The following is a 26,728-nucleotide window of genomic DNA, read 5'->3' on the forward strand; positions in this document are numbered from 1 at the left end:
GTACAGAAGAAAGTCCGACTGCCGGGAAGCACGGGTTCTTGTACCCCGCTCCGTGGGCAGAGCTACCAACCTCTCAGCCAATCGGCTGAGAGGCACATGACTTACCCGGGCCAATGGGCAGCGAGTCCTCTGCACCAATAGCAGCTCACTTCCAAGGTACCGTAATACCCCTAGTCATACTACCACAAAGTGTTTCTCAGTACACTGTGGACGAACTGTTGGCAACATATTTGTATCTTCAGTGATTCAAAGAACTTCCTCTAGGACATTTCAATCCTTGTATCTCAAGTTTTCCTTTCTGAACTTTAAAACATTTGGGCTCTAAAATCCATGAAGACCTAATCCACTGGTACAAATACTCGGCATCTAACACCCCTGCCAGGCAATCCCTGTCCAAAACAAAACACTCCTGTATGTATAATAAGGTTAACCTGTGGTGGATTTGTGAGGCGATGGTATGCTCAAAAACTGGTTTCTCTTCACCTCTATTGTAAAGACTGTTAGCCCTAGTAGGTACAAATACAGTGGAGCAAAATTGCCATTCACCTTAACCTGAAGCTATAGAACCTCAGCCTTAAACACGGGGTCATTAACTGGCATTATGTCTGCAAAGCCACTTCAGTGCTGCTCATTCTAATCCATCTGCAAGATGATGTATTGGCCCAATATTGCTCCACTAGTGCAAGCTCAATGCCCCCTCATTCCTAAAGAAAAAACACATTAAAAGGTCTTCAATTACAAGGGGAAACATGTACCTGTGTACCGGTCTGCACAAGACCTTTATAAACACTTCATTGGGCTGGCGGAACGCTTCATTGGGCTTGCCTCCCTCACATGGGGGCATGGTGCTCTCCTGCCCCTGGATTTAAAGGACCAATGCAAGTGGGGCAGAATCTTGGTACAATTAAGTTCCAACCCATGTTGCTGCCACCCATTCCCCACCTGCCCCAGGTGACAGAAACCAGGCTTTCCAGCCCCAGGCATCTCAGAGGTCCTTAATATTTATTGTTTTTAACAAAACAATGCTAAACAATGCAGCAATAATGAAAATAAGTAAGGCTACTGCAAACAAACTCTTAAATTTAAACAGAGAGGAATCAATTTATGATTGGCTGCCCATTTATTGCTTCAACTTTATCCAAATTCATCAACTCAACTGGGGCAGGTTAACAGTATCAAACTTGTCAACCTTTTCGAGTCATTGATTGCAGATGGAAGATTTTTCCCATCCCTTTCCCCCAGTAGGCTTACATAAGAACATAAGAATTAGGAGCAGGAGTAGGCCATCTGGCCCTTCAAGTCTGCTCCACCACTTAATAAGATCATGGCTGATCTTTTTGTGGACTCAGCTCCACTTACTCGCCCGCTCGCCACAGCCCTTAATTCCTTTACTGTTCAAAAATCTATCTCTGCCTTAAAAACATTCAACGAGGTAGCCTCAACTGTTTCACTCAGCAGGGAATTCCACAGATTTACAACCCTTTGAGTGAAGAAGGTCCTCCTCTACTCAGTCCTAAATCTGCTCCCCCTTATTTTGAGGCTATGCCCCCTAGTTCTGGTTTCAATGTTCCAGAATATATTTTTATTCTTGGTGTTGTTGCTAGTAGACACTTACCCTGGAAGTGACAATGGTAACAAACTCAAGTGTTCTGGTGCCTTCTTCCAAGATGACAGATCATAAATCATAGATATTGCAGCATACAAAAAGACATTCATTCCACTGGTTATGTACCAACTGGTCTATTCTGAGCTGTTTGGTAGTGTCGAAATCTTTAACACCCGAGTAAGACTTTTAGACTGAAAGAGGCATAACAGATAACAGTTCAAGTTAAATGATTTTACTTGTCACAAGGAGAGAGGCTGCTGGAATCAAGGGTCGCAGCAGGCACACTCTAAGGAACATGAGGGACGTGGAGATCTTTATACACAAAAGAACCCCATCCTCCCTCACAGGTGATACATTGATCATTGCTGAGCCTTTCAGTTGGCTTACACAGAGACAAAGGTACAATTCTATTACAAAGAAGAAGTGATCAGTGACGTCAATGTCTCCTGCAGTGATCTTACAGAGATGAATACATATTGGCAATACAAAGGTCGTGCTAATCGACTGGCATCACTGGCTCCGATGGTACTGTTTGAACAATGGTGTGTGTGTGCCACCATACAAACTGAATTGATCTCGTCAAGAGATCGATTAAACCCAAGACAATGTAATCAATTTACAAGGGGCCACTTGTCTGCTAACTGAATTAATGAGGTGCAGAAAGCACTTTACAATGAGACTCTTTAAGACTTTATGTCATGTATCCCACAATGCTTCAGAGGGTCAAGTTTAGGTTTCCACAGTAGCCATGATGTGGAGATGCCGGTGTTGGACTGGGGCGGAACAGTAAGAAGTCTTACAACACCAGGTTATAGTCCAACAAGTTTGTTTGGAATCACTAGCTTTCGGAGCACAGCTCCTTTATCAGGTGAGTCACCTGATGAAAGAGCTGCATTGCGAAAGCTAGTGATTCCAAATAAACCTGTTGGACTTTAACCTGGTGTTGTAAGACCTCGAATTGTTTGGTGATATAGTTGTGCACATCAGATATCCTGTGCCATCAGCAAATACTGTTTGTCTCAGCCTTCAAAAAAAGAGAATTAAAAAATTAACATTAGTTTGTTTGAAATTTTTTGTCACCTTTGTTGAGTTGGTAGCACTCTGACTTCTGCTCCTATGTCTTATGGTTTTATTAAGGGGATCAGGGGTTTTGGGGATGAGAAAATATCAGCCATGATTGAATGGCAGAGCCATTAGGCCGAGTGGCCTAATTCTGCTCCTATGTCTTATGGTTTTATGGACTTGCGCAGAAAAATGTGGGTTCAAGGCCCAGTTGGTTGGAGGTGTCAATGTCCGATAGAACTCCCTCTACCTGCTCACATTGACACCACGTGAAAGAAGGCAAAGAATCTCTTGTTATCCTACCCAACATTGCACCCTCAGATAACACTACCAGCAAGATGTTATCTGATAATTAATTTGCAGTTTGTGGAACCAAACTGATAACTACTTGGCTACTGTATTCAACATTTCCTACACTGATAAAGTAATTAATTGTTCTGCTGCTTTGATCATTTCCCTCCTGTGTCCTCTACTTGAACTCACATCTGCCTCGAGTTTCTGCCTCCCCTCACACCCTCTCCACGTCAATCTTGACCTGAGACCACCTCCTGCTCCCTTGACCTTGCTTTCACTATTCTGCTGACACTGTCTTCCTTTCATGTCCTCTATGTTAGCTGACATTGTTAACAGTCGTTTCCCCTCAGTTTTTTAATTCTTTGATGGGATGTGGGTGTCGCTGGCAAGGCTTTGAACTTAGTGGCTTGCTAGGCTTTTTCAGGGGCCATTTAAGAGTTAACAACATTGCTGTGATCTGGAGTCACATGTAGGCCTGTCCAGGTGAGAACAGCAGATTTCCATCCCTAAAGGGCAATAGTGAAGCAGGTGGGTTTGTGCATCAATCAATGATAGTTTCATGGTCACCATTATTAAGACTAGCTTTCAACCGCAGTCCACCTCCTCTTTAAACATGTCATCATCTAGCCCGTCTCAAAAAAACAACCCCACTGTCCTTTCAAATTCCTCCCCTCCACCATTTCTTCACTTTCTCTCCAAACTTCTTGAGTGTAATGTCGGTTTCCTGATCCATGGCCATCTTTTCCATTCTTCCATGCTTGCATCCTCCAATCAAATTTCTGTCCTTACCACAGCACCAAAACAGTGCTTATCAAACGCTGGGTCCCTAGAATTCATTGGCACATCAAAATCAATTACTGGAGGAAGCCAACACAGTTCAGTGACAAGAGAATGCAGGTCCAGCTCAGTTTAGGGGACTTGGTATTTGGTTCATAGAATCATAGAATTTACAGTGCAGAAAGAGGCCATTCGGGCCATCGAGTCTGCACCGGCTCTTGGAAAGAGCCTGCTACTTAAGTCCACACCTCCACCCTATCCCCAGCTAACCTTTTTTTGGACACTAAGGGCAATTTAGCATTACCAATCCACCTAAACTCCACGGGCGCAATTCTCCGCACTCACGACGGTGCAGAGAATAGCGGGGTTCGTAAATTTTTACGGCCACGCTAGTCTGACGCCCTCCCGCTATTCTCCCCCCCCCCCCCTCCCCCCCCCCCCCCCCCCACGCCCGACTCCCGACACGAATCGCTGCCGCCGTTTTTTTACGGCCAGCAGCGATTCTCAGCTGGCCGATGGGCCGAAGTCCAAGCCCTTTATGGCTGTTTTTACGAACGGCAAACACACCTGGTCTGGCCGTTCGTAAAAACAGCCGTAATGTCCCGATTTTGAAAACCATGGCACCGATTGGCACGGCAGTACCACGGCCGTGCCAAGGGTGCCATGGGCCCGCGATCGGTGGGCACCGATCGCGGGCAGCGGGTCCGATTCCCGCGCACTCTTTGTCCTTCCGCCGCCCCGCTGTATCACTTCGCGGGGCGGCTGAGGGGCATCCCGGCCCACGCATGCGCGGGTTTCGCGCAAATGCGCGATGACGTCATCCGCGCATGTGCGGGTTGGAGTCTTCCAATCTGCGCATGCGCGGCTGACGTCATGTGACGCATCAGCCAGCGCAAACTCTGGCAAGCGGGCTTAACGAAATTCGTTAAGCCCGCGATGCCGGAGTTCACGGCCGCGACATGCTAGCCCCGACCGGGGACCAGAATCGGTTCCCGGTCGGGGAGGGGGAGGCTGGCGTCAAACCCGCCCGGATTTGACGCCAGCCTTACGATTTCTCCCTGTCTGGGAGAATCGCGCCCCACATCTTTGGACTGTGGGAGGAAACCGGAGCACCCGAAGAGAACCCACGCAGACACGGAGAGAATGTGCAGACTCCGCACAGACAGTGACCCAAGCCAGGAATCGAACCTGGGACCTTGGAGTTGTGAAGCAACTGTGCTAACCACTATGCTATCATGCTGCCAGTGGTTCTAAATGGTGAGTTTAACATTTCCGCCCAACCTTGGATAGACATGGTGGATAGACGTGGCATGGTGGCACAGTGGATGCCAGTGCTGTCTCACAGCGCCAGGGACCCAGGTTTGCTTCTGGCCTTGGGTGACTGTGTGGAGTCTGCACATTCTCCCCATGTCTGGGCGGATTTGTCTGGGTGCTCCAGTTTCCTCCCACAGTCCAAATATGTGCAAGTTAGGTGGATTGGCCATGGTAAATGCGCTGGGTTACGGAGATAAGGCGGAGGAGTGGGCCTAGATAAAAGACACTTTCAGAGGGTCGGTGCTGAATGGCTTCCTTCTGCACTGTAGGGATTCTATGCAGAACATGTCAACAAATCTTCACTAAGGTCCTGTTACATGCCTCCTGTCCAGGTACCGATCAAAGGTACTGAAGGGAATAGAGAAAATAAACGTTTCAATGTGACAAAATTTAAAATGGGAAAGTAAAAACGTGCATGTATTCCTGCAACACTAGGACTATAAAAGGGTGAAAACTCTAACCTCCAAAATATGAAGTTGCATGCTTTATCTCTGCAATATGTCACTGGTTGCATTAGGAAACTAGTAATATTTGATATGATTAAAGTATCATACTGCTTAGAGAACTACGCAACAAGAAACATTTCAGGGCAGCATGGTAACATAGTATTAGCACAGCTGCTTCACAACTCCACGGTCCCAGGTTCGATTCCCGGCTTGGGTCACTGTTTGTGCAGAGTCTGCACGTTCTTCCAGTGTCTACGGCACTGAGGACCCGGGTTCGATCCTGGCCCGGGTCCGATCCTGGCCCGGGTCACTGTCCGTGTGGAGTTTGCACATTCTCCCCGTGCCTGCATGGGTTTCACCCCCACAACCCAAAGATGTGCAGGGTAGGGAGACTGATCACTCTAAATTGCCCCTTAATTGGAAAAAAACAAGAAACATTTCTGAGGAGAAGTAACTTATCATAAATACAAAGAATGTTAGCAATGAAGTGAAACATTCTACAGTATTCTCCTGGGCCTTGGAATCACGGGAGTAGTATCGGGACCAGATCCATAAAATTTAGTCCAACTAGTATTTCCCACTGTCCTTTAAGTTAATTGGGAGTATAGCTAATTAGAGACTGGCATGTGATTCTTGACATCTCACGTTAAACCATGTCCGTATATTCCATCATTCCCAGCTTAGCTATTTCATTTTTAACTTGGTTATCCTTTTGCAAAGAATACAAAATATTTTCTTATCTAATTCAAGTGAAACCATTATGGGTGGCATGGTAGTGGTTAGCACTGTTGCTCCACAGCGCCAGGGACCTGGGTTCAATTCCCGGCTTGTGTCACTGTCTGTGTGGAGTCTGCACGTTCTCCCCGTGTCTGCGTGGGTTTTCTCCGCGTGCTCCGGTTTCCTCCCTCAAGTCCCGAATGACGAGCTTGTTAGATGAATTGGACATTCTGAATTCTCCCTCTGTGTACCCAAACAGAAGCCGGAGTGTGGCAACTAGGGAACTTTCACAAGTAACTTAATTGCAGTGTTAATATAAGCCTACTTGTGACACTAATAAAGATTATTATTATCCTTATCCCAGCATACCAAAAGATGTTTAGACCAGAGCTGCATTCTCTGGTCTCTGACGCCAAAATTGTGTTTGGCGACAGGCCGGAGAATCCAAATTCCCGACAGAATCGGGAGCAATGCCTCTTCCGCGCGGCTCAGCCCCCTCAAAACAGCATAATCACAGAGTATGCCGCGCCACGTATCCACAGCCTCAGGCCATTGCCTGAAGCCCGGCCCCCAATGCTCCGCCCCCAACAGGCTGAGTTCCCAAAGGCGTGGGACACATGTAGTCCCACCCATTCGGAACTCAGTGTGGCGGCTGCGGACTCAGTCCAGCACTGCCACGGGTTGGGGGAGGGCCAAACCGCAGTGGTGGACATATTCGGGGCTGGGGGCACTGTGGTGGGGCGGTCCGGGGTGCGCGAGCCGACCAAAGGGGGGGGGGGGGACTATTTTGCGGGCCGGGTCCGCTAACTGCAACCCCCATGAAGCACGGCACGGCCGCTGCAGGCCGCCGCCACGCGCATGCGCGGCCACGGACCCTGCAATTCTCCAGGCCATATCGGCAGCTGGAGCCGGGTGCTCCAAACTGCCTGCCTGCTAGCCCCCAGCAAAACGGGGAATCGGTGCCCATTTCGGGAAAGGCTTTCCTGCCGTTCCCACGCCGGCATGGCGACATAGTCTCCAAATCGGAGAATCCAGCCCATTATGTATGTGAGCTAAGATAGACTTTAAAAATTCTATAAACTTGTTGGTAATTAGTTGTCGTTCACAAGGAACCATGGGCATCTCTCTAGAGAGAGAGCAGTGGTTATACAGCTTGAGGAGCACCACTCCACATCAAGCATTTTTTTTTTATAAATGTTTTTTATTGAGTTTTCATATTTTATATATGACAAATTACAAATTATTAGAGAGAAAAAAAGAAAACACAAAAATTTAACGTGAATATTTACAGGTAAGCATCTTCATAACAACAATTGTGGCCGCCCCCTTTAGCCAGCATACATATTTTGCACTCCCCAATATGGCCGAGGCACATGTTTATAGGCATTTATTTATAGTTTGGTTTTGGGCCTTAGCTTGCCATCAAACCCCCATAACGAGCCCGTAACCCCCCCCCCCCCCCAGCTACCTTCCCCCAATTCCTGTCCATTTTCCCCTGATTCTTGGCCACCCGACTATTCTTCCTCTTGTACGTTGGCCACAAACAGGTCCCGGAACAATTGCATGAATGGTTCCCACGTTCTGTGGAAGCCGTCGTCTGACCCTCGGATGGCAAATTTGATTTTCTCCATTTGGAGAGATTCCGAGAGGTCGGACAGCCAGTCTGCAGCTCAGGGCGGTGCTGCTGACCGCCAGCCAAACAGGATTCTACGACGGGCGATCAGGGAGGCAAAGGCAAGGGCGTCCGCCCTCCTCCCCAGGAATAGATCTGGCTGGTCTGAAACCCCGAAGACCGCCACTATCGGGCATGGCTCCACCCTCACCCCCACCACTTTGGACATAGCCTCGAAGAAGGCTGTCCAGTAATCCACAAGACCAGAACATGTGGGCGTGGTTGGCCGGGCCTCTTTGGCACCGCTCACATCTGTCCTCCACCTCCGGGAAGAACCTACTCGTACGGTTTCTCATTAAATGGGCTCTATGTACCACTTTTAGTTGCGTCAGGCTGAGCCTTGCGCACGTGGAGGTGGAGTTGACCCTATGCAGTGCTTCGCTCCAGAGTCCCCACCCTATCTCCATCCCCATTTCCTTCTTGTTGCATCCAGTACGGTGTCGTCCCTATCTACCAGTCAGTCATACATGTCACTACAGTTCCCTTTCTCTAGGATACTTGCGTCCAGTAGGTCTTCCAGTAGTGTCTGTCGTGGCGGTTGTGGGTACGTCCTTGTCTCCTTTCGTAGGGAGTTTTTGAGCTGCAGGTACCGTAGCTCGTTCCCCCCAGCTAGCTGAAATTTCTGTGTCAGTTCGTCCAGTGTTGCGATCCTGTCGTCCGTGTATAGGTCCCTGACTGTCAGTGTCCCCCCGTCCTGCCTCCACCTTTTGAAGGTGGTGTCAGTCAGTGCTGGTTTGAACCTATGGTTGTTGCAGATGGGAGCCTTGTCCGACATTTTGTACAGGCCAAATTGCTGCCGCAGTTGGTTCCAGGATTGGAGGGTGGTTGTCACCACTGGGCTGCTGGAGTGTTTTTTGGGTGGGGATGGGAGTGCTGCCGTGGCGAGGGCCCGGAGGGAGGTTCCCATGCAGGAGGCCTCCTCCGCACGCACCCACTCGGCTTCTGGCTCCTGGATCCATCCCCTTACTCGCTCGGCTGTTGCCGCCCAGTGGTAGAATTGTAGATTCGGGAGGACTAGCCCCCCCTGGATTTTGTTTTTTGTAGGACCTTCTTTGGGATCCTAGCATTTTTACCCCCCCCCCCCCCCCCCATACGAACGCCATGATAAGTTTGTCCAGCGCTTTGAAAAAGGCCTTGGGGATGTAGATCGGAATGGATCTAAACAGGAAGAGGAACCTGGGCAGTACGTTCATTTTGATCGTCTGGACTCTCCCCGCGAGGGAGAGCGGGAGTGTGTTCCATCTTTGCAGGTCCTTTTTAACTTGCTCCGTCAGGCTGGTGAGGTTCCATTTGTGGATCCCTTTCCAGTCATGGGCTATTTGGATCCCCAGGTAGCGGAATTTATGTCGGGCTTGTTTGAACGGCAGCCCCTTTAGTGCTGCCCCCCCCCCCCCCCCCTCCCTTGCGGGTGTACTGGGAAGATCTCGCTTTTGCTCATGTTGAGTTTGTAGCCCGAGAAGGCTCCAAACTCTTTCAGGAGCGCGATGATTCCGTCCATGCTGCTTTGTGGGTCCGAGATATAGAGGAGCACATCATCCGCATAGAGTGAGACTCTGTGCTCTCTACCTACTCCACATCAAGCATGAGGAAACGTAAGGATCAGGCCTCCGTGAACTACCAAGCCAGCATGAGGATAGAACCCGCACAGTTGGTGTCATTCTGCACCACACTCTAGCCAGCTAACCAAAATCACCACAGTCCCAGATGACCATAGGTTGCGTTCCTCTTTGAGGGGGAGAGCTGACTGGTGATGATTTAACCTGAGGATCGCTACACCTCAGGCGCGGGGTATGGTTGAGAAGGCGGGGCCTTCATGAATAACCTCAGCTTGGGCACCACGGTGGCCTAGTGGTTAGCACAACCGCCTCACGGCGCTGAGGTCCCAGGTTCGATCCCGGCTCTGGGTCACTGTCCGTGTGGAGTTTGCACATTCTCCCCGTGTCTGCGTGGGTTGCGCCACCACAAACCAAAAAATGTGCAGAGTAGGTGGATTGGCAACGCTAAATTGCCCCTTAATTGGAAAAAATAATTGGATAATCTAAATTTTAAAAAAAAAATGAATAACCTCAGCTGGTACGGGAATGGAACCCGCACTGTTGGCCTTACTCTGCGTCACAAACCAGCTGTCCAGCCAATTCACATATTTCACACACTCATTTCTTTTATAATTCATGTTGCTAAAGGTATTTTTTTCAAATTCCTTAAAAGGTTTGAACTGTTTGATTTACACCATAATATTTGACTTTCCATTGGATAAATAAGGATGAAATGCAACTTGGTTGTATCGATAAAAATGGAAGTAAATGAATGCTGCTGCTGATTGTCACCTTGCATTTGCTCTGGGTGCTCTAAGCCCGTCCTATCTCCAAAGCACAATGCATGTGAGATTCAGCGCCACCTCCTGTATGGTAGTTGTCATTGGCTGGCATGCTTGCAATCCATGAAGTTTGAAATGATGCAAGATCCGTTTTACTACTTTGTTTTTAGGATCAGATTAATGCCTTTGTCTGGAATAATTAATTTAAAAATATTTCCCCACCTCCCCTCCCCTATATTCTATGCCACGCTGTCCCACCAATGATTATGTAACCATGTAGTCATGGGAGGCACCTGGTTCTCTGAAACTGCTGTTAACTGATTCAACAACAATCACCAGATTATGTGCTGGGGTGGTCAAAGATAGCTCTCATCTTTTTTCTTTAATGCCAGTAACAAACACGAACTAATGGGTTACTAACTTTGAGGTTGAAATGTGATATGTAACTGTGATCTGATTCCCGCCGTTTCGCTGCGGTCTCACCAGTCTCTTATGAACTTATAGGTTCTCTCTTTATCATTCCACTCTTTCCCTGAACTCAGTATCTCTAACTATCTTTCCCTCTCTCAAATTACATTCCATTGCTATCCTGCTCAGCTTATTATATTTTCTGATGTTCATAAGATGTCAAAACAAAAGCCATGAGTAATTCGACCAGATCATTTTCCCACTTTAAATAAAACCACCTTCTACATACATTTTGTTTCGATAAAGCTTTTGAAACTTGACCTCTCTTTTTTATCAAATAAGATTGAAAACAGCTGAACAGAGAACGCTAGGAAACATATTATCAAAGGAAATTAGGTACACTGTGTATACTCAAACTGTCTGGTTATCGGGTATCTTTTTGTCAGGAGTAAAAATGCTAGTGTCTAAAATGAAGGTTTAAACAAAATATTAAAAATATGTCACCATTATTCGATTATATTTATCCAATGAGGTAAAGTTTTGTAGGTTTTGGCTTCTCCTGAAAACCTAGGGCGCGATCTAACCAAATTGGAACAGATTCCTGTGACAAGCGCATTTAGCCGGGTGTTTCCCGGTGCTGGTACCACGCTGTCTATCGGGACTTTTATTTCGGGGCCTCAGTGAGGAATTCCCCACCGAGACTGCACTTAGTCCCATCTTCTGCACTGAGGAGCTCCGCTCACTGAAACTCCTCAGCGCAGGACGAGATCGAGAAGTTAATTTTAAATAGCGTCCCGATCTCTCACACCCCCCCTTCGATTTGGCCCCCTTACACCCCACCTCACAGGCACAGTGCATCCCCATGCCTGATCGCCCTCACAGGAAAAATATCAGCCTGGCAGTGCCACCTGGGCACCTTTGTAGTGCCAGGCTGGCAGTGCCAGGGTGCCATCTTGCCCAGAGAGCAAGCAGCAGAGTAGATCAGGGGAGTGTACATTAGAGTGATCTCGCGGGGCGTGGCAAGCCGGGTAGATCCCAGAAGAAGGATGTCCTGGCATCTACCGATTGCACCGCCTTTCAGGTGCAATGCTGAGGGTAGATCGCGCCCCTAGACTTCGACTTACTATTTTTATCCACAGCTGTGGCACTGAGAACTGAAATTGAGTTGGATATAAATGCAGTGTGCTCTCGCCTGCCGTTTGTTGTTCCTTGCCTGTCACTTCCACTTATTTGTCCTCACCCAGTGCTCCTATTTGAAGCCTATGCCGTTCATTACCTACCGGATCTGTGCTGCTGCTAGGGACAGATGGTTGCTGCCAAAATTGTGTTTGGCGACAGGCCGGAGAATCCAAATTCCCGACAGAATCGGGAGCAATGCCTCTTCCGCGCGGCTCAGCCCCCTCAAAACAGCATAATCACAGAGTATGCCGCGCCACGTATCCACAGCCTCAGGCCATTGCCTGAAGCCCGGCCCCCAATGCTCCGCCCCCAACAGGCTGAATTCCCAAAGGCGTGGGACACATGTAGTCTCACCCATTCGGCGGCCCTATACCTCCCCTCACTGTCTGCAGCCTCGCAACCCTCAAGGTCGATCCCCCGTACTTGTTTGCAAACCTCACCCCGAATTGCTAACCTGTCACCACCAGGAGCAGACAATATAGTGCCCAGGACCGGGAATTCATCAGGTCCAAGGTCTACCGGCTTATGAAGGAAGGGGTCATCGAGGCTAGTAACAGCCCCTGGCGAGCACAAGTTCTGGTGGTAAAGACCGGGGAGAAGAATAGGATGGTCATAGACTACAGTCAGACCATCAACAGGTTTACGCAGCTGGACGCGTACCCTCTCCCCCGTATATCCGACCTGGTCAACAGGATCGCACAGTACAAGGTCTTCTCCACGGTAGACCTGAAGTCAGCCTATCACCAGCTCCCCACCCACGCGAGTGATCGCAAGTAGACTGCGTTCGAGGCGGACGGGCGGCTCTACCACTTTTTAAGGGTTCCCTTCGGTGTCACAAACGGGGTCTCGGTCTTCCAACGAGAGTTGGACCGAATGGTCGACCGATATGATTTACGGGCAACCTTCCCGTATATCGATAATGTCACCATCTGCGGCCACGATCAGCAGGACCACGACACCAACCTCCGCAAATTCCTCCAAACTGCAATACTCCTGAATTTGACCTATAACAAAGAGAAATGCGTGTTCAGCACCGACCGCCTAGCCATCCTCGGCTACGTAGTGCGAAATGGATTGATAGGCCCCGACCCGGAACGCATGAACCCCCTGATGGAGCTCCCCCTCCCCCACTGCTCCAAGGCCCTGAAGCGCTGCCTCAGGTTTTTCTCTTATTACGCTCAGTAGGTCCCAAACTACGCTGACAAAGCCCGTCCCCTCATACAAACTACCACTTTCCCCCTGTCGACGGACCCCGCCAGGCCTTCAGCCGCATCAAAGTGGATATCGCAAAGGCCAAGATGCGCGCCATCGACGAGTCCCTCCCCTTCCAGGTCGAGAGCGACGCGTCTGACGTAGCTCTGGCAGCCCACCCTCAACCAAACGGGCAGACCCGTGGCCTTCTTCTCGCGAACCCTCCATGCTTCCAAAATCCGCCACTCCTCGGTCAAGAAGGAAGCACAGGCCATAGTAGAAGATGTGCGGCATTGGAGGCATTACCTGGCCGGCAGGAGGTTTACCCTCCTCACAGACCAACGGTCGGTGGCCTTCATGTTTGACAATGCACAGCAAGATAAAAAATGACAAGATCTTGCGGTGGACGATCGAGTTATCCACCTACAACTACGACATCTTGTATCGTCCTGGGAAAATAAATGAGCCTCCCGATGCCCTGTCCCACGGCACCTGTGCCAACGCACAAGTGGACCGCCTCCGAGCCCTCCACGAAGACCTCTGCCACCCGGGGGTCATCCGCTTCTTCCATTTCGTGAAGACCCGCAACCTGCCCTTCTCCATCGAGGTCAGGACAGTCACCAGAAACTGCCACAACTGCGCGGAGTGCAAGCCGCACTTCTACCGCCCCGAAAAAGCGCATCTGATAAAGGCTTCCCGTCCCTTTGAATGCCTCAGCATGGACTTCAAAGGTCTCCTCCCCTCTACCAACCGCAACACATACTTCCTCAACGTGATTGACGAGTACTCCCGCTTCCCATTCACCATCCCCTGCCCCGACATGACCACAACCACCATCATAAAAGCCCTCCGCACTTAAGGGGCTGTTTAGCACAGGGCTAAATCGCTGGCTTTGAAAGCAGACAAAGCAGGCCAGCAGCATGGTTCGATTCCCGTAACAGCCTTCCCGAATAGGCGCCGGAATGTGGCAACTAGGGGCTTTTCACAGTAACTTCATTAGAAGCCTACTCGTGACAATAAGCGATTTTCATAAAAGCCCTCCACAGCATTTTCTCCATGTTCGGATTCCCCGCCTACACACACAGTGATAGGGGTCCTCCTTCATGAGTGGCGAACTGTGTCAATTCCTGCTCAGCAAGGGCATTGCCTCAAGCAGGACGACCAGTTATAACCGCTGAGGTAACGGACAGGTCGAGAGGGAGAACGGTACGGTCTGGAAAACCATTCTACAGGCTATGGCGGGACCCACCCAACCGCAACTGCTCCCTGCAGGCGCTCTCCTCCCTGGCCCGCCAACCCCCTCACCTGCGCCGCCTGGAGGACTAGACGCCCCCACCCCCGGCTCGGCCCTCACCAGCACCATCTAGGGGTGTTGAAACCTCCACAAGGACCAGATCATCGCTCCCGGAGTCATGGACGCCCGGATCTCCATCAACACCTCCGCCAAAGCTCCGTCGGTCGCAGAGGACGTCCAAGGCCCCCGATCGTCTGATTGAGTCGATATGAACTTTTAATGGATTTTTTTTCTGCCTCTGTAAATAGTTACCATGTTGATAACACAATTCCTGACGCTGTACATAGTTTCGGGCCAGTGGGCAGCCGCCGTTAGAGAGAGGTATAGTCCCATGTCACTAGTCATACTACCAGTAAATTGTCCCACCCACACCGGACTAGCCGTCATGGCTGGACGCCCAAAATCACCCGCCCCCCCCCCCCCACCCCGGTTCCTTTCTCAACATGAATGTGGTAGTATGACTAGAGGTACTACGGTACTTGGGAGTGTGAGCTACCAGTGGTGGAGAAGGCTCGCTGCTCATTGGCCCAAGTGTTTGCATTTCATTGGTCGGAACGTAAGGTAGCTCCGCCCAGTGAGGTGGGGTATAAGAACCCGTGTTTCCCAGCAGCCAACCTTCTTTCTGTACTTGAGCTGCTGGGGAAACATCTTGTTGATTAAAGCCTTCAATTCGGACTACTTCCTCGTTTCAGTAGTTATTGATCATGAATCAAATGGGAAGGTCCGTTTGCGCATGCGCAACAAGCCAGGCATGCGCAATTGCGAAAACGGCCCCCAGTACAGGAACAGCGATATGCGCATGCGCAAACGCTTCCTACGTCTGACGTCACATGCGTCATGACGTCAGAGGTGCTGGACCACACCCATTTAAAGGGGAAATGTCCCAAATCAAAGAAAAAAACTCTTAAAGCCGCAAAAACATCCCTTTCACCTGGAAAGACAGAACAGTGGCTCAAATTGAACCAGAAAATGATATTTACCTCCAAAGAGCCCTGCAACAAGCAGTTACCTACGCCCAAACCGATGATTCCGACCTTGAATACTTCGAAACCGACCTTTATATTTTTTCTGGACCTCGCGAGCCCAATGCCAGCTCCGACACAAACAGTGATGATATGGTCCTAGAGGACTACGACTCGGACAAAGGTTTTTTCATAAATAATGGTGACCCCCGTACCGAATCCAACGCAGACGCGGATTCATTCTTCGCAGTTGAGGATCTGCAGCCCAGTGACTACGACATCCCGACTCGTGAGTGCAGGACTATGCTGCGTCCTGAAACCAAGGGACAGGGAGCGGTACAAGCCCACAAAGAGCGGCCTGCTGCCACACAGAGTGTGGTCCGCGCACCGCTAAGGGTTCCCGACTCCACGACAGAAGACACGCAAGACTCTACACTGCAGTCCTTGCACGAACAAGAGGTGATTCCACTGTCACAAGCCACACCGCAGTCCTTGCATGAACAAGAAGTGACTTGAGTGTCACAAGCCTCCAGAGCGAGCTCGTGTACAGCCTCCACGATGGAAGCAACGCAAGACTCCGACGTGCAGTCCTGGCAGGAACAAGACCCTGAGGGCCTGGTAACCTCCTCTGACCAACTAGCAGCAGACGATGCAAGTCTGCCATGCTCAAGTAATGACAGTCCACCACGCTCCAGCGCACAGCAGGTCGACCATAACGGTCTATCATGCTCCAGTGCAGAACAAAGCGACGGTGACAGTCCAAGCCCAAATGAAGAACAACAGCAAGACAATGACAGTTCACCCACATTGCTTGCGCCACCAGATGAAGACTCTGACAATTTACCCAACCCAAGTGAACAACAAGCAGCTACTGAGGCTCTACCCACGTTATGTGAGATGAGTGACGACAGCATCCCACTTCCCATGCAAGATGTGCAATGTGACAGACCTCAGCTAGGGTGCAGAGAGGCACTCGACGATCACTGAGAGACCGTTGGTGACTCCGGTGACACCATAATACTTCCAACCTCATTCGCCCGAACCTCTTCGCAAGTCAATGCATTCCTGCATGTTCCGACTCCAGACGTGCAGCCTCAAGAAATCTCAGCTGACTCCAGTGAACCTGCTAAGACTCCGGACGAGGAGCACCGACAAACCACAACTGACTCAGGTTACACAAACCAGACTCCAGACGGGGAGCATCAACGAACCAACACTGACTTAGTTAAAACAGACCGGACTCCAGATGGGGAGCAACCAAATGCCGACTCTGATTTACGTAAGCCGGACTTTACTCCAGACAGGGAGTGCCGCAACCTCAGTGACGGCACGCTCAGGGTGACAGCAGATGCCACAACGACAGGAGATGGATCACTTAACAATTACACTGGGTCAGTAATAACAAGTAGTGGCTACAGTCCAAGAGGAATACACCAAGATTCACCACAGCTCTATCCTTCCAAGCCATACCCACATATTTCTTCCACACCAGCAGTGCAGCCAATGACAGCTTACGCTCGACAACCCCAGTATTCAGGCATGCAGCAGCCAGCAGTCTATGCAGCATATTCTCAAACAGGCCAGCACTACGGATTGCCCACGAATGGAATCAGGACCGAAGGAGGACTACCGCAAGCACAATCTGCACTACAGACTGGATGCCTTAGTTACCGCCCATGACGTGTATATACCTTAACTTATCTACCTGTTTTGTGTTCAATTTTCTTAAAAGTGTCCAAAAAATATGTAACATATTAAAAAGGGGGGGATATGGTGATGTGCATCACTGTAAATACACAAGGGGTTAATGTAAATACATGTAGACTAGCTAGACACTAGAGGGAGCACCAGAGACATGACACACAGACACTCATCCAATAGAACAGTTAGATAGGACACAACCAATGGGCATTCATGGTACACACAGGAGGGCATTACACCAACCCATATATAAAGGACACCACACACATGATCTGCCTCTTTCCAGTGGAGACAGTCAGTGAGTACAGACACAGGGTTGATTCAATATCACTCCTACCACATGGATTGTAGCAGTCTGGTTAGTCAGTCTGGGTAGCTATAGTAGGATTAGCAGTAGTGTCGAACCCGAGTAATGGAAGCGTGTATAGTTTAATAGACGTGTTGAAGTTATCTCCACGTCTGAACCTTCCTTTGTCAAGTGCACCACAAGGAAGCCGCTTATGCCACACTTAGAGCATAACAAGACATGACCAAGATTAATAAATTGATTCTGCAGATCTGGAGGTTATGTCCTGATAAACTCTGAACAAAATGTTGCATGAAAACTATGCAAATCTTATTGTGCTGAAATGGCAATGATACATAATTAAAACACAGAATTGGCCCTCGAGAATAAGGGTTTCCATACAAATTGCACCAATTCTATTGTTGGAAAAAAAATGGAAACAAACACAAATAGCTGCACGTTCTCAATACACTGCACTGCTGATTGAGTTTGGGTCCATTTTGATTTTCTGTTAAAATCCACAATCTTCTCCGTGATGTAATTGTCCAGCATGCCTAGCTCCTTCGAGATCTCCGCCTCACTCAACACCTTTGGCTTCAATTGATGGGTGAAACATGCGTCAGATGGGGAGGGAAGAGGAAAAATATGAGCATCAACTCATTGAAACCATTAAAGTCACAACTGAGATCACAATCGAGATGGCACAGACATCTATCGCAGGGAGAGGTGTGATGTTAAAACAGATGGACATTTACAGTGAATTCAATTTAAGATAAATAATGCTTTCAGAAGGCTACCTTTGAAAGTGTTCATCTTCCGGGTGAGAGTGGGAATTTTGCTGTGTCATGTGTGCCAGTGTTTATGAAGTGTGGACACATACGGCCATATATGGAATGTCTGAGTGCATCTGACTCCCATCCGGCAAAAGCCGGGGGCTGAACAAACAATGTGTCCTCTGGTCTGTAAATTTTGCCTATTGCCAATGGTGATCATCAAGCCGCCCTGTAATTAACCCTGTAAGGAAAATGAAGGAACATATCTGTGCCTAGGGGCACTAAACTAGATTAGCCCCCAGTTTGTTATGATCGGCCCCTGCAAGTTCCCCTAAATTTGTTATTCCAGACAAGTTCCCTTCGATTTTTAAAATTCTGGATGGGATACCCCAAAATTGTTACACCCCGGGGTGAGGAGGGATGAACTGGTGCACTTTCTATATTCAACCCGTTCAGTTGGTCCCAATCTGATTATTTCAAGAGGATCCCTCCCCTTGCGGAATTGTTTTCTCAGTCCCAATATATCTTCGCTTTAAACGAGCCAATTTAACCAGGCTTTCTGGAGTTAAAGAAAGAGTGGATTTGTTAGCTACTAAACACAAGAAATAAAATTAAAACACATGCACATTCATTCACACAGATTAGAGATGAGAATTGAGTCCAAAAATAAGTTAAAACAAAATATACACATCAGTCTTTGACTTGCCTGTGAGGAGTAGATGGTAAAATGTTGCAGCCACTTGAGATTCATGATTCCAAAAGCACTGACTTCAGCAGTTGAGTAGCTGTTTGGAGATTCTGGGGTCCTGCAGTTTACCCGAGAAGTTGTCCTATTTTCCTTTCAGCTGTGATTGCTTCAGCAATCAGAGAGAGAGCATGACTTGCATTTGTACCTACTTTAGAGCAGGGATGACTACTGCTGACTTTTTGTTTCTGTGTCACACACTCTGACACGTCCAGCACTAGGCCACATTGACCAGGTTTTGCAGTTGACTTTTATTGCAGTTTCTTGTGTATTCCAGAAGGCAAAAAAACCACAAACCAGTCTGGGACATCATTTACAGGATAGAATTCCTGCTGAGATGATAATCAGCTTCCATTATCTCCACAGGAGATGGCAGATAAGTTTCGCCATGCCTTTCACACCTTTGAAATGTCCCTGTCCAGAAAGAAGGCGTGATATTCTTGGGCACGATTCAACCAAAACATTTTGAAATGTCATGTTTGATGGGTTTGGTGGAGTGTTTCCTCTCGGCTTCTTGGGTGAGACATGGCATGAGATTTAGGTGCAATTTACGCATTTTTGTGGGCCTTGCGGTTTCTATCCCTGGTCTAGCCCACACTTAGAAATATTTTCATTGTAGGCGGCAGGTGGAGGGGTTCCCTTCACTGCCCCCGCGGGGGGCAAGGGATAGGGTGCTTTTGGGGGTGTGGGTCGGGGATGGGAAGGTGTCTAACATCTACCAGGTGGTGGAGGAGGCGTCGGTAGAGGAGCTGAAGGCTAAGTGGGAAGTGGAGCTGGGGGAGCAGATTGAGGTGGGGACATGGGCGGACGCCCTGGAGAGGGTGAACTCCTCCTCTCCATGTGCGAGGCTTAGCCTCATCCAGTTCAAGGTACTGCACAGGGCTCATATTTCCGGGACGAGGATGTGCAAGTTTTTTGGGAGTGAGGATAAGTGCATTAGGTGTTCGTGGAGCCCAGCGAACCATGCCCATATGTTTTGGGCATGCCCGGCACTGGGGGAATTCTGGCAGGGGGTGGCGAGGACGGCATCGAGGATGGTAGGGTCCAGGGTCAAACCAGGCTGGGGACTCGCGATATTTGGGGTTGGGGTGGAGCCGGGAGTGCAGGAGGCGAAAGAGGCCGATGTTTTGGTCTTTGCGTCCCTAGTAGCCCAGCGGAGGATCTTGCTGCAGTGGAAAGATGCGAGACCTCCGAGCGTGGAGACCTGGATCAATGGCATGGCGGGATTCATTAAGCTGGAGAGGGTCAAATTTGCCCTGAGGGGGTCGGTACAAGGGTTCTTTAGGAGGTGGCAGCCTTTCCTCGACTTTCTGGCTCAACAATAAGGAACTAGGTCAGCAGCAGCAGCAACCCCGAGGGGGGGGGGGAGAGAGAGAAAGAGGGGAGAGAGAGAGAAAGAGGGGAGAGAGAGAGGGGGGGAGAGAGAGAGAGGGGGGGGATGGGAGAACTCGGGAGTATTGTTTAAGTTTATTTGCTTATTGTTAATTTATTTTGTTGTTTATTGGGTTTGGGGGGGTTTGTTACATGCGCTGCTACGGGTGCTGGGGGGTGTTTATTATTGTTATTATTATTATTGTTCTGTTGCTATATATTTTTCAAAAAATTCCAATAAAAATTATTTTTTAAAAAAAGAAATGTTTTCATTGGTGGGGAGCTGAATTCGCCAGTTGGAACGGCTCCTCCGAGATCGGGGCACCATTTTGAAAAGCTGCCCCAATCTCTAAGTGAGCTAGAGAATCCCCCACCCAAGGGCAATGCCACCTCCCACAAATATGAGCATTACCCTCCTCCCAAATCATGACATGCTGCTATGGAATCGCTGAGAGCCCCCCTTTTTCAGGCTCCACACCCTGCTTTGGGCCCCCCCTTTCATGAACCTCATCACCATCCCAACCTTTATGTGGCCCCTTCTTATCTCCCTTCAATCCCCACCCATCAAACCCCCCTCATGCCCCCTTTCATGGGCTTGGCCTCCCTCAGATCCTGATCCTTGGTAGTGCCTACCTGGCATTCAGGCACCCTAGCACTTCCAACCTGGCACCTGGGCGCCCAGGTCGGCATTCCACTTCTGGAGACCAGTACTAATCGGCGCCCGATTGAGGCCTTGCCGGTGACTCCCAGGCACCAGGTGAATGCGGCATCAAGATGGTCGCACTTATTTAAATGAGCCTCAATTAAATATGATTATCTTGATCATACCCAGCGAGGGTGTGATCCAGATCCCGCCGGGCACCGTGAGTCGGGTTACTCAAGCCCGATTTGGGCCTCTCCCATGATCCACCCGTCGCACCTGGCTCAATAATGGGCGCGATGAGGTGGTTGAATCACACCCCTTGATCCTCTCTTAGTATCACCACCACAGGAGCAATTCAGACAGTGATGGAGTTTACATAATGAGAATTTGCATCTTCAGCCACCTTTGCATTGTATGTTTATTCTTTAATGCAATTGACTTATTTAAATGGCCAATATATCTGAACATAATTTGCAGTTTTATCTCCATCATTGTGACAGTCACGAAGGGCATGATTCCAGGCTGCAATACATCTGCACACAAGATTGTTGTGGTCCTCTTGCTGCACCAGTAATCAATAAAAATAATGAATCTTCTATGATTTGCCAGCACTAAGATAGCTGTGGTATGTAACATGAGGGCTGCAGTTATATAAAATATTACTGTGCGGAAGTGGTGAGAAATTGATTATGGAGTCTGCAATTATGCCTCAATAGATCTTCCGAACTCTCTTTGGGGCCCTGATTAATCACAGAAACCGCCCCTACCTTCTACTGGAGGGCTGCTGTATATGTCTGTAGTTTCTGCTGGAGAGCTGCCTTCTCTGTCCGCAGTTTCTGCTGGAGACCTGCCTTCTCTGCCCGCAGTTTCTGCTGGAGACCTGCCTTCTCTGCCTCTGGTTCCTGCTGGGGAGCTGCCTTCTCTGCCTGCAGTTTCTGCTGGAGACCTGCCTTCTCTGCCTGCAGTTTCTGCTGGAGAGCTGCCTTCTCTGCCCGCAGTTTCTGCTGGAGAGCTGCCTTCTCTGTCTGCAGTTTCTGCTGGAGAGCTGCCTTCTCTGTCTGCAGTTTCTGCTGGAGAGCTGCCTTCTCTGCCTGCAGTTTCTGCTGGAGAGCTGCCTTCTCTGCCCGCAGTTTCTGCTGGAGAGCTGCCTTCTCTGTCTGCAGTTTCTGCTGGAGAGCTGCCTTCTCTGCCTGCAGTTTCTGCTGGAGAGCTGCCTTCTCTGCCTCTGGTTCCTGCTGGGGAGCTGCCTTCTCTGTCTGCAGTTTCTGCTGGAGGGCAGCCTTCTCTGATTCCAGTTTCTGCTGGAGGGCTGCCTTCTCTGCCTCCCATCTCTGACTGGTCTTCAGCTCCTGGCACTGGGTGGGGTCTACGACACCCTCCAGCTGCATTGGGGCCCAGGAAGTGCAGGCTTGTGTTTTCACCGAGAGCAACTAATGCATCATGCTGCTCAGCCACTTGCACAGAACAGCATATATTCAGGCAATCTTATCCCTCTGTCAGGATAAAGGAATTAGATGTCAACAAGGTTTGACGTAAGCTCCTATCTCAGCACACACTTTAGAATGGAGGGTGTGATCCCCAGTGCCCTCATTGCACACCTTATCAAACTTAACAATATACACACTTCATCATAGCAACGACAATCCTTCTGCAGCCCAAGTCCATTTACTGAAATGACCCACTCCCTTTTAAATGGCAAACAGCCAATCGTGTGATAGGCCTCTCCCAATGAGTATGTTTTTCATGTAGCATGAGAAAAACAAATGCAGGCTCGGGCCTCTTGGACATGAAGGGAGTCTTACTCACACTAAGGGAAATAAGAGAATCAAGGGGTATGGAGACCAGGCAGGAAAGTGTAGCCACGACCATATTTAATGGTGGAGTAGACTCAAAGGCTTTGTATGTACTACTCCTGCTTTTATAATCTTTTTAAATAATCTTTTATTATTGTCACAATTGATGGAACCATCAATTCACTAGACACGTGCTTTAAGATATGAACAGTGGTTTTAATCTACTTACAACAGAGCCAGCCTGTTCCGCGTTGAACTCTCGATGAACTGAACGACTGGCTCTGAGCATTGGTATTTATACAGCAGTCCAGGGGGAGGAGTCATGGGCGGAGCCAAGGGTGGAGCCCTGTACAAACTCCTAAGCATTCCCAGCGCTACTCCCCCTAGCGGTCGGGCAACGCAACTGCGCTTACAAATGCATGGTCTCATGTATATACAATACAGTGTGAATTACGGAGTTACATTCACCGCATTCACCCCCTACAAAAAAAATCAAGTCCGGCGGGGGTGGTGGTTCATAAATTGAGTCCGGTGGTCGGACTGTCCGCTGCAATCTGCGGAGCACCGGGGTTGCAGCCTCTTGCGGTGGCTGGACGGGTGTTGTGGGTTGGGGTACGATGGCGGACTCCAGGAAAGATCTCGTCCGAGCTCCAAACCCGTCTGGTTCGACTGGGGACTGAGGGCGCTGGGGGTTAGCCGGTGCGGGCACGCGGAACAGGTGGAGCGAGCTAGTGGGCTCGGGAGCGCAAGGGGGCGGCTGGGTTGCGCGGAACCGATGCAGCGAGCTAGTGGGCTCGGGAGCCCGAGGGGGCGGCAGGATGGGGTGTAGGGTGAGGGGTGCATCTGTAGTGATAGAGGGGATGCTGGACCCGGCGGGTGCAAGGTCCCGGAGGGATACGGTGTCCTGATGGCCGTCGGGGAACTCGACGAAGGCGTACTGGGGGTTGGAGTGAAGCAGGCGCACCTTCTCAACAAGGGGGTCGGTTTTGTGCGCCCTGACGTGCTTCCTCAGGAGTACAGGCCCCGGTGTCTTCAGCCATGCCGGGAGTGAGACCCCCATGGTAGTGCCCCTGGAAAAAATGAAGAGCCTCTCGTGAGGGGTCTGATTGGTCGCTGTGCATAAGAGGGACCTAATAGCGTGGAGCGCGTCTGGGAGGACTTCCTGCCAATGGGAGACTTGGAGATTCCTGGACCGGAGGGTCAGTAGGACGATCTTCCAGACCGTCGCATTCTCCCTCTCCACCTGCCCGTTCCCCCTGGGGTTGTAGCTGGTAGTCCTGCTCGAGGCGATGCCCTTGTCGAGCAGGTACTGACGCAGCTCGTTGCTCATGAAGGACGAACCCCGGTCGCTGTGCACGTAGCTGGGGAAACCAAACAGGGTGAAGATACTATGTAGGGCCCTAATGACTGTGTGGGAGGTCATATCGGGGCACAGGATAGCAAATGGGAAGTGGGAGAACTCATCTATGACGTTTAAGAAGTAAACGTTCCTGTTAGTTAAGGGGAGTGGCCCTTTGAAATCGATCGCGAGGCGTTCAAAGGGCCTAGAAGCCTTGACCAGGTGGGCCCTGTCTGGTCTATAGAAGTGCGGTTTGCACTCCGCACAGATCGGGCAGTCTCTGGTGACGGCTTTTACCTCCTCAGTGGAGAAAGGCAGATTTCGGGCTTTGATGTAGTGGGCGAGCTTGGTGACCCCCAGGTGGCAGAGGTCGTTGTGGATGACTTTCAGGCGGTCAATCTGCGCGCTGGCGCATGTCCCGAGGGATAGGGCATCTGGAGGCTCGTTGAGCTTCCCCAGTCGATACTTAATATCGTAGCTATAGGTGGAGAGTTCGATCCTCCACCGCAGGATTTTATCGTTTTTAATTTTGCCCCTTTGCGAGTTGTCAAACATAAAGGCAACCGATCGTTGGTCGGTGATGAGGGTGAACCTCCTACCTGCGAGGTAGTGCCTCCAGTGACGAATAACCTCCACAATGGCGTGTGCTTCTTTTCGACTGCCGAGTGTCGGAGTTCCGAAGCGGAGAGGGTACGGGAGAAAAATGCAACTGGCCTTCCTGCCTGATTTAGGTGGCTGCTAGAGCTACCTCTGAGGCGTCGCTCTCAACCTGAAATGGAGTGGCTTCATCCACCGCCCGCATGGCCGCCTTGGCGATGTCCTCCTTGATGCAGTTGAAGGCCTGGCGCACCTCAGCTGACAGGGGAAATAGTGTGGCCTTAAAGAGTGGCCGGGCTTTGTCTGCATATTGAGGGACCCACTGGGCGTAGTAGGAAAAGAAACCCAAGCACCGTTTGAGGGCCTTGGGACAATGAGGGAGGGGGAGTTCTAAGAGGGGGCACATACGGTCCGGGTCTGGGCCCAGGACTCCGTTTTCCACGACATAGCTGAGGATGGCTAGTCTGGTTGTGCGGAAAACGCATTTCTCCTTGTTATAAGTGAGGTTTAATTTCTGAGCCGTCTGGAGAAAACGGTAGAGGTTGGCGTCGTGGTCCTGCTGATCATAGCCGCAGATGGTGACATTGTCCAAGTACGGAAACGTGGCCCACAGCCCGTACTGGTCCACCATTCGGTCCATTGCTCGTTGGAACACCGAGACCCCATTAGTGACGCCGAAAAGGACCCGGAGGAAATGGAAGAGGCGGCCATCGGCCTCGAACGCCGTGAAGTGGCGGTCCTGCGGGCGGATTGGGAGCTGGTGGTATGCAGACTTCAGATCCACCGTGGAAAAGAGCCAATTCTGGGCGATCTGGTTTACCATGTCTGCAATCCTGGGGAGGGGATTCGCGTCAAGGAGTGTAAATCTATTTATGGTCTGACTATAGTCGACAACCATACAGACTTTTTCCCCGGTCTTCACGACCACCACCTGAGCTCTCCAGGGGCTGTTGCTGGCCTCTATGACCCCCTCAATGAGAAGCCTTCGGACCTCCGATCTGATGAACACCCTATCCTGCAGGCTGTACCGCCTGCTGCGAGTGGCTACGGGTCTACAGTCCTGTGTGAGATTGGCAAAGCGGGGAGGGGGGGGGGAGATTCACAGCGTGGCGAGGCTGCAGATAGTGAGTTTAGGCAGGGGCCTGCCGAAGCTGAGGGTGAGGCTCTTACGGTTACATTGAAAATCTAGGCCTAATAAGAGTGGCGCACAGAGTTCGGGCAAGACGTAGAGTTGAAATTTTGCATAGCTAGCGCCTCGGATTGTGAGTGTCGCGGTGGTGCGCCCCTGGATCTGGACAGAGTGGGAGCCTGAAGCGAGAGAGATAGTTTGCCGCACGGGGAAAACGGGGAGCGAACAGCGTCTTACCAGATCTGGGTGTTTGAAGCTCTCAGTACTCCCGGAGTCGAAAAGGCATGGCGTGCTGTACCCGTTGATTTGGACCTGTCATCGGGTTTCGCAGATGCTTCGGGCGCAATTGGTCCAGAGTGACTGCGCTGAGTTGCGGGTAGTCGGCGGCTCGATCAGCTGTGCTGGAGTGGCCCCGTGATGACTGCCCTCTGAGTTCGTAGTCGTCGAGGTGAGTTTCAGAGTTTGAAGGGGATGGATCCCAAGATGGCCGCCCCCATGAGTCGCACATGGCCGGCCGCATGGAGGAGGATTGCCAAGATGGCTGCCCCCATGATTCGCACATGGCCGGCCGCATGGAGGAGGATTGCCAAGATGGCCGCCCCCATGAGTCGCACATGTCGGGTGGGGGCGGAGTCGGCATACAGGCTGCAGCATTTTGGGGCCCGCGGGCCTGTGAATTCAGGGAACGAGTGTTTTGAGCTGTGGGAGGGTTAGAGGCTGGGGCTTTCTTTGCCAGACACACTCTGGCATAGTCTCCTTTTCGCCCACAGCTGCTGCAGGTCGCGTTGCGGGCCGGGCAGTGCTGCCGTGAGTGCTGATTCTGGCCGCAAAAGTGGCAGGCTGGGGCAGCATTGTGGCTGGGCGGCCGCACGGCGCAGGCCTGGGGGAGTCGCTGGTCGGGGGCCCATGACGGGGTCGCGGGGAACGAGGTGAGGCTGCGGAAGGAGACCTCCATAGTGGCAGCAAGTTCAACAGTCGCTTCAAGATTTAGGGCCCCCTTTTCAAGCAGTCGCTGGTGCACGTAATTTGACCTAAGGCCTGCAACAAAGGCATCGCATACAGCAAGTTCTCTATGTTCTGCCGTGGTAACCGCCTGGTAATTACAGTCACTG

General features: G+C 50.4%; 1 protein-coding gene across 1 annotated transcript in view; it reads left to right on the plus strand.

Annotated features, from left to right (window-relative positions):
* Nucleotides 1–26,728, plus strand: part of si:ch73-234b20.5 (uncharacterized protein LOC449923 homolog) — a 63,215-nt gene that overhangs the window by 14,492 nt on the left and 21,995 nt on the right. The window lies entirely within an intron of this gene.

The sequence above is a fragment of the Scyliorhinus canicula genome, chromosome 3, assembly GCF_902713615.1.
Source record: "Scyliorhinus canicula chromosome 3, sScyCan1.1, whole genome shotgun sequence".
In the NCBI taxonomy this organism is placed as follows: domain Eukaryota; kingdom Metazoa; phylum Chordata; class Chondrichthyes; order Carcharhiniformes; family Scyliorhinidae; genus Scyliorhinus; species Scyliorhinus canicula.